At 45.5% G+C, this 7,923-nt stretch overlaps 1 long non-coding RNA gene across 1 annotated transcript in view; it reads right to left on the bottom strand.

Moving 5' to 3' along the window:
* Window positions 1-267: 267 nt before the first annotated feature.
* LOC138852810 (uncharacterized) overlaps window positions 268-7,923 on the bottom strand; it is a 21,433-nt gene continuing 13,777 nt past the window's right edge. The window contains exon 3 of the long non-coding RNA XR_011392092.1: window positions 268-512. This is a non-coding gene — a long non-coding RNA (uncharacterized lncRNA). The remainder of the gene's footprint in view (window positions 513-7,923) is intronic.

Below are 7,923 nucleotides of genomic sequence, written 5' to 3'. Positions count from 1 at the left end.
ACAATAGCCCTGTAGCTCGCTTCAGCATATTTACCTCATATTTTAGGGTCCATATCCTGGCTTCTGCAGACAAGGAGAGTGATGGAGGAGGTGGAGAGTGGGAAGGAGGGTAGAGGGAGAGGGGAAAAAAAGGGGGAAAGGGAGGAGGGAAACGAGAGAAGCGGAGGGGAAGAGAGAGGGGGGGAAGGAATAAGGTAAAGGCAAAGAGGAAAGAGAAGAATACTGTGGAGGCATCAGGAGGGTGCTTGTGTGCGCAATACTGTGGAGACATCAGGAGGGTGCTTGTGTGCACAATACTATGGTGGCAGCAGGAGGGTGCTTGTGTGCACAATAATGTGGAGGCATCAGGAGGGCGCTTGTGTGCACAATACTATGGTGGCAGCAGGAGGGTACCTGTGTGCGCAATACTACAGTGGCAGCAGGAGGGCGCTTGTAATCTTCAGTCGAAGGGCTCATTCTTACTGACGAAGCCTCTTACGTCAGTAGTTCTCAATACAGCCTCTCGACGATGCCTATAAAGACGTGATTTTAAAACATAAGTTGCATGCTATAACATATTAGTAAACATCATCTGTGAGAACCAGAGCGAATGTGGTAGATAACGAACAGAAAGGAATGCGTTGTCACAGGGAAATTTCAGTAACTGAAATCAGTTGAATCAATGAGAGGCCTGAAAATACGGTTATCCTGCCATATGTGACAAAGGAGTGTCAGTAACGTTATAGTAATACTGAAGGACAGTATGAGGGGAAGTATGAAATGGAATTATTCTAAATTAAACACATACAAATCACTATCATATCAACTAGTAATCATAAGTTTTAGTTAATCCTTTCCGAACATTTTTTTTATCCTGCCTAGACATAGTTATAAGCTGGGAAATTAATATTATTTCTCGCACACATCTCTGCATTTATCCACTTTGTATATACTACCAGGGGGGGGTTCTTTGATGATGTTCTTCAGCACTTTTGTAAAATTTACGACAGAGCCTAACGAAGCGACACTGTAATCCATTAAGATCTAAATACTCCTACTATATGTAACAAATGGGATAAAAAATACGTGAGCGCTCGTGAAGAACAAGAGCATGACAGTGTTAGGGAAATATGCAACTGATTAGAAAACATGGTTGATCAAGACTGGATAACACAGCTGAACAAGACTGTCTAGATAAGAAGGTTCTTCAAGACTGACTAAATAACACGATTGATTACGTCTGCATAATGAAGTTGATCCAGGCTGATTAGATAACACGGTTGATAAAAGCCATAACAGATAAACCAGTTAAAGGAGAAGGGACAGAAAATAGAAAACAAAGATATAATGAACGGGGTTAGAAACCAATTAAGATTGATATAAAAATGTAATGGAAATGACACCAAATTGTAATAAAGACTTTGGAAAAGAAAGGGAGGGATATGGGGAACCATAAATATAAAGGGAAGAATATTTAATAAAGAATATATCGTATATAAGTGATGAATGATAAATGACTCCAAATGTAATAAATGAATAGTGTAGTTTATAAATAAATGAAACAATAGAATATTTCAATGCTATAATACAACGTTAAGAACTGGAAGGCTATAATAATTAAAATATAGGAGCTGGTACTTCAATATTTGGATTATATAAATAATATTTACCGTCAACATTCATTTTCTGGTCAATGATATCACACCTATTTTAAGATAAGTTTGTGATGATGATTCCCAATATGTCATTGGTTTTGTTTGACTTGCTCTAGTTTTTTATAAATTTGGTATCCCATTAAAAAATTATTATTATTATTATTATTATAATCAAAAAGAAGCGCTAAGCCACAAGGACTATACAGCGCTGCAGGGCAGGAAGGAAGCGAGGGCATCAGGTGGCAAAAGGGAGATGGATGAGCAACAGGTTACGGATAACAGCGGGGCAGTGGATGGTGAAAGGGTAAAGGGCAGCAAGAGACTGAACCAGAAAGGGCTGAGGGGAGTGCGAAAAGTATCATCAGAGTTTGTGGAGTAAATCAGTCGTTGTCAAGAAGTCAATGAGAGAGTCAGGATTAAAGGAGGGTCCATCAGCAAGAAGGGAAGGTAAAGAGAGAGTAGGAGAACGAAGACGACGTTGGAGGTAAATTCTGCGTGCTCGTTGATAGAGAGGGCAGTCTAACAGAATGTGGCTAATCGATACTGGAACTTGACACTGCTCACAGAGAGGAACAGGGTGCCTCTCCATGAGATACCCATGAGTAAGATGAGTGTGGCCAATGCGAAGGCGGGAGAGAGTGGTCTCCCAACCTCGGCACTGATGACAAGAAGACGGCCAGTAACCTATGCTCGGTTTAATAGAATGAAGTTTGTTACCGAGCAGAGTTGACCAACGTTGTTGCCAACGGGTGCGAAGGTGGGTAGCTATTGCAGCAAAATAGTCCAGAAATGGAACACCTCGATAGGAAATTGGTAGGTCATATACTGCTGACCGCGCAGCAGTGTCTGCCTGTTCATTGCCCTGTACGTCGACATGACCAGGGACCCAACAAAAAACAATATCTTTATGTTTGGTAGAGATACGGCGTAGCCAAAGTTGGATACGGAGAACTAGGGGATGAGATGTATCAAATTTTCGTATAGCCTGTAGAGCACTAAGGGAGTCTGAGACTACTACAAATGATGACACAGGCATAGATGCGATACGAATAAGTGCTGCAAGAATGGCATACAGTTCAGCAGTAAAAATGCTAGCTGAAGATAGTAAATGCCCTCGTACGACGCTGTCCGGAAACACTGCTGCTAATCCGACGCTGTCTGAAGACTTAGAGCCATCTGTGTACACAGCGGTGGCATGAGAATGGGAGTGGAAGTGATCAAGAAAAAGAGAGCGGGAAGCCACCGTAGGCAGTTGAGCTTTCGAGCAAGGGAGTGAGAAAGAACAGACCTGAACAGCTGGAACTTCCCAGGGGGGTAGGGAAAAGTGAGATGCTACATGAACATATAAAGGTGGTAACTGAAGGGAAGACAAGAGTGAAAGTAGGCGAAGAGAAAAGGGACGGAGCAAACAGGGGCGGCGAACGAATAAAGAATGTCTACTAATATCGGTGACCATTCTATAAATGGAAGGATTGTGTAGATCGTGAGAGCGTACATAGTAACGAAGGCAATGGGCATCACGGCGATCAGACAAGGATGGAACATTTGCTTCTGTATAGAGGCTCTCAACAGGGGAAGAGCGAAAAGCACCAAGGCACAAACGTAAGCCTTGGTGATGGATAGAGTTAAGGCTAGAGAGAGTAGCAGGAGAGGCCGCGGAATAAATCTGGTCACCATAATCGAGTTTCGATAAAACGAGGGCTGAATGTAGGCGAAGCAGAGTTCGACGATCAGCTCCCCAGGAAAGATGAGCAAGGGTTTTAAGAAGGTTTAGCCGGCTGTGACAAGTTGCCTTCAGAGAGGTAATGTGAGGTTTCCAGGTTAACCGACGGTCAAAGAGAAGGCCTAGAAACCTGACTGTATCACGTTCGGGGATACGGGAGCCATAGAGATACAAAGGATGATCGGAGATAACAGAGCGTCTAGTGAAAGTAATTTGGTGAGTTTTGGTACTTGAAAATTTAAACCCATGTGTGGTGGCCCAAGTGGAAACACGGTCGACCGCATGCTGGAGAGAAACTGCAATAAGGTGACAGTCAGCGCCTGCACAAGCAATAGCGAAGTCATCAACATAGAGTGATGACCAAATATTGGGTGGAAGAACAGAGGCCAAATCATTTATAGCAAGGAGAAAAAGTGTTGTGCTTAGAACACATCCCTGAGGGACACCTTCAGCTTGGACGAAGTCCGGGGAAAGAACATTATTGACTCGAACACGGAAATGTCTGTCAGTTAAAAAGTTCTTAAGGAAGGATGGTAGATTGCCTCGGAGGCCTAAGGAATGGGCCTGGGCCAAAATATTATACCTCCAAGTTGTGTCATATGCCTTCTCAAGGTCAAAAAATATGGCAATAACTGAGTGATTATTCGCAAAGGCATTACGAACATACGTATCCAAGCGTAGTAAGGGGTCTATGGTAGAACGACCCTTACGAAAGCCATATTGACTAGCGGAGAGACTGTTGTGAGTCTCTAAATACCACATTAAACGTCGATTTACGAGGCGTTCCATCACTTTGCAAACTGCACTTGTAAGAGCGATGGGGCGATAGTGGGAGGCATCATGTCCTGTAGTACCCGGTTTGCGGAAAGGGAGAACAATGGCAGATTTCCACAGCTGGGGAAGAACTCCTTGTGCCCAAATAAGATTGAAGAGGTGTAAGAGGACTACAAGGGCTGACCGATGTAAATGTTGTAACATACGAATATGAATGTCATCAGGCCCAGCTGCCGATGATCGGCAAGCTGAGAGCGTTGCCTCCAGTTCTTGAAGTGTAAAAGGCACATTATACTGTTCTTCTCCGAGAGAAGAAAAGTCCAAGGGTACTATCTCTCTGGCAGACTTTGAGGAAAGAAACGAGGGGCATAGATGGAGCCCTCGGGAAATACGAACCAGATGTGTGCCAAGTTCAATGGCAACGTCGAGAGGGTTTGCTATATCAACACCAGTGACCCGTAGAACAGGAGCCGGGTCAGGAGAGTATTTACCACTCAATTTCCGCACTTTTTTCCAAACTGCACTCATAGAAGAACCAGAGGTGATGGTGGAAACATAGTCTCGCCAACAAGTGCGTTTAGCTTCACGGATGACACGGCGAGCGATCGCACGCTTCTGCTTAAAATCAACAAGTCTCTCAGCGGTTCTATTGTACCGGTACCTGCCCCATGCAGCACGTTTCAAACGTACTGCACGAGCACAAGCAGGAGACCACCAAGGCACGCACTTCTGAGAATGCCTGCCTGAGGTTTGGGGTATAGAATGAGAAGCTGCGGTATAAACTGATGTCGAGAAGATGTGTAGGAGCTCATCAATGGAGGATGAAGAAGGAACCTCACTAAAAGCAGTGAGGTGTGAGTAAAGATCCCAATTTGCCCGATCAAATTGCCAGCGAGGGCTACGGAAAGGTGGTGAATAGGAAGGAGAAGTAAGAATGATCGGAAAATGATCGCTGTCATGTAAGTCTGGTAGAACAGACCAGGTGAAGTCTAGTGCAGTGGAGGAAGAGCAGACTGATAGATCGATGCAAGAGAGAGTATGAGTACGAGGATCAAAATGGGTGGGAGTACCCGTATTTAAAACATGGAGGGGGTGAGAGGCAAGAAAAGCCTCCAACTGAATGCCACGTGAGTCACAATGAGACCCCCCCCAGAGGAAATGGTGGGCATTAAAATCACCAAGTAACAGAAGTGGTGGTGGTAAGGATGAAACAAGAAAGGCAAAGTCTGGGATAGAAAATGCTCGAGAAGGAGAGAGATATAAAGAACATATTGTAAACCACTTATTCAAGTGGATACGGGCTGCAGTGTAATGCAGCGAGGTATGGACAAATAGTTGACAGTACGGAATATCATTGCGTAGAAGAAGGGCACTTTCATTAAAGGTCCCATCTGAGAAAGGATCCGAAGAATACAATAAATTATAGCCTGAGATAGGTTAGAAAACAGCCGAGTGTAATTTTGGTTCTTGTAAGCAAGCACCAACAGGGGAAAACCTGGAAAGCAACATCTGAAGCTCACCCCAATTACCCCTGAGGCCGCGGATATTCCACTGTAAGTAGGCCATGATTGGCGATGAAGAAAATATCAGGAATCTGTAGGTAAAGGCACCTACGGACTAGAGGGGTTAGAAAAGTCAACGTGTGGTGGCATTGGAAGATGTTCAAGTAGCGAAGGAACGGAGCGTTGCGAAGAATGGGGTTGTGAAGATGGAGGAGAGGGAAGAGAAGGAACAGGAAGTGAATCAGTGTCCATTGAAGGTTTAGTCTCTGCAATATATTCTGAAATGGCTTCAAGTGTTTCTGAATTCAAAGATGTATGGGAAACCATATTGGAGATAGGAGGAGGAGGGTGAGTAAAGATTGGGACAGTAATGGACTGTACCAAAGTAGAGGGGGAGGGAAAAGTGTAAGGGACTGGAGATGAAGTGTGGGGGGGGACAGAAGAGGTAGAAACCTGGGAGGTGACAGAAGAGGGAGAAACTTGGGAGGGGACGGGGGTGGAAGGCATAGTACGAGGAGGAGGGTGAATCTCCACACTTGTAATAGAGCCAGAGAGAGGGGAAGAACTAGGTACAGAGACTGGAAAGGTAAAGTGTGGAGGTGGAAGAAGGGAAGGAAGGGGCAAAGAAGATTTGAGCAATGTGGATTTTTTGGACTTCTGAGTAGAGGGGCGATTGGTATTAGGTGTCGTACGAGGTCTTGTCGATACTGGGGCTTGTGAGGAAGGACGCGAAGATGTGAGAACAGACTGAGTTGTAGTCGGGACGTCAGAGCCAAGGACAGCAAAAGGATTAGATGCCGTAGTGGCTATGGGAGGGGTAACAACAGAGGAGGCTGCAGAAGATGGGACCCCAGAAGTGGGGGGACGTTTGGAAACACGAGAATAAGAAACACGGGGTAGTCTCCCTTGGAGGCGGAGATGAGTAACTGCCATAGCATAAGGGAGACCTTCTGCCTCTTTGAGGCAACGGATTTCACGTTCATTTAAGTAGACCTGGCAACGGCGGGAGTACGAAGGGTGAGCTTCATTACAATTAAGGCAAGATGGAGGTTGACTGCAAGATGTATTAGAATGGTCGTCGGCACCACAGACTGGGCATTCGGCCATAGATCTGCAATATTTCGCTGGGTGACCAAAACGCCAGCAATTTCTACATTGTTGCGGTGTAGGTATCACCTTTCGAACTTGTAACCGATGTCCCGCGACATATACAGAGGACGGGAGTTCTCGGCTGTCAAAAGTTAAACGAGCCACATTGCAAGGGTAACGTCTCCGCCCCCGGGCAGGAAGGACATAAGTGTCTACTTTGAGGATTGGGAGATCCTGGAGTTCCAGCTGTTCAAAAATGTCATTGCCACATGACTGGAAATTCTGTTGGACTATGGTATGGGGCAGAATGACAGTACCACTACAAGAATTGAGAGAAAGATGTTTTTCAATAGTGATAGGAGTAGTATCGATATTCGAAAGGAGAGAAAGATCATGAGCTTGGGTAGCATTCTGGACAGTGACGATGCGCGTACCGCTCTTGAGAGCGTGAAATGAAATATCTCTGCCAACATGACGCAGGAGCGCTTTGGCAATACTATGGTCAGAAAGGTAGGCAGAAGAAGTAGTTGGTCTTAAAGTAAAGAATTTAGTCCATTGTGTGGTCCGAAACTGAGCGTGGAGAGGGAGTGCTTGACGTGTCGGTCGTTTCCGAGTAGAATGGGAAGGTAACGACGGAGCATCATCAGGAGATTGACGTTGGCGTTTAGGAGTAGGACCGGAGTTGGTCCGGCATGAAATGGGTGGGCGATTCGAAAATTGCCGTACCGTAGAGGGAGAAGCCGGAAGCATAGTCAAAGGAGAGCGGAGTTCAGACAAATCGAGGGAGTCAGTCGAAGCCCCGGTACCTGAAGCGGGTGAGGAAACAGCACCAGCAAGAGGTACAGGGGCATCAGGAGTGTCCGAAGAGTGGTCTAAACACAAGGCAGGGTCAGAATGGGGTGCGGTATCAAGAAGGGGCCCGGGGGTAGTGGTTTCATGGACTAGGGCTGCCATGGTTAGGTTACTCCTTTGCTTTTTGTTTTTAAGAAAAAAAAAGAAAGAAGAAAAGAAAATAAAAATAAAAAAAAGAATAAAAAAAGGGGGGAGCGGGGAGGAATAGTTCCCAGGAGGAATGAAAGGGCCGGAAATCTCCCTCCGCGCCCAAGAGGACTCGACACCGCTAGTAGCGCAGATGCAGCATGGAACCCGTGCCATACCCTACCCTTCATGCCAGTAAACCGGCAATCTGGGATAGCAACCT

This window comes from Cherax quadricarinatus, chromosome 17 (assembly GCF_038502225.1).
Source record: "Cherax quadricarinatus isolate ZL_2023a chromosome 17, ASM3850222v1, whole genome shotgun sequence".
NCBI classification, from domain to species: Eukaryota; Metazoa; Arthropoda; class Malacostraca; order Decapoda; family Parastacidae; genus Cherax; species Cherax quadricarinatus.
The sequence above is the reverse complement of the archived record's forward strand: the minus strand, read 5'-3'. Positions and strand labels throughout refer to the sequence as shown.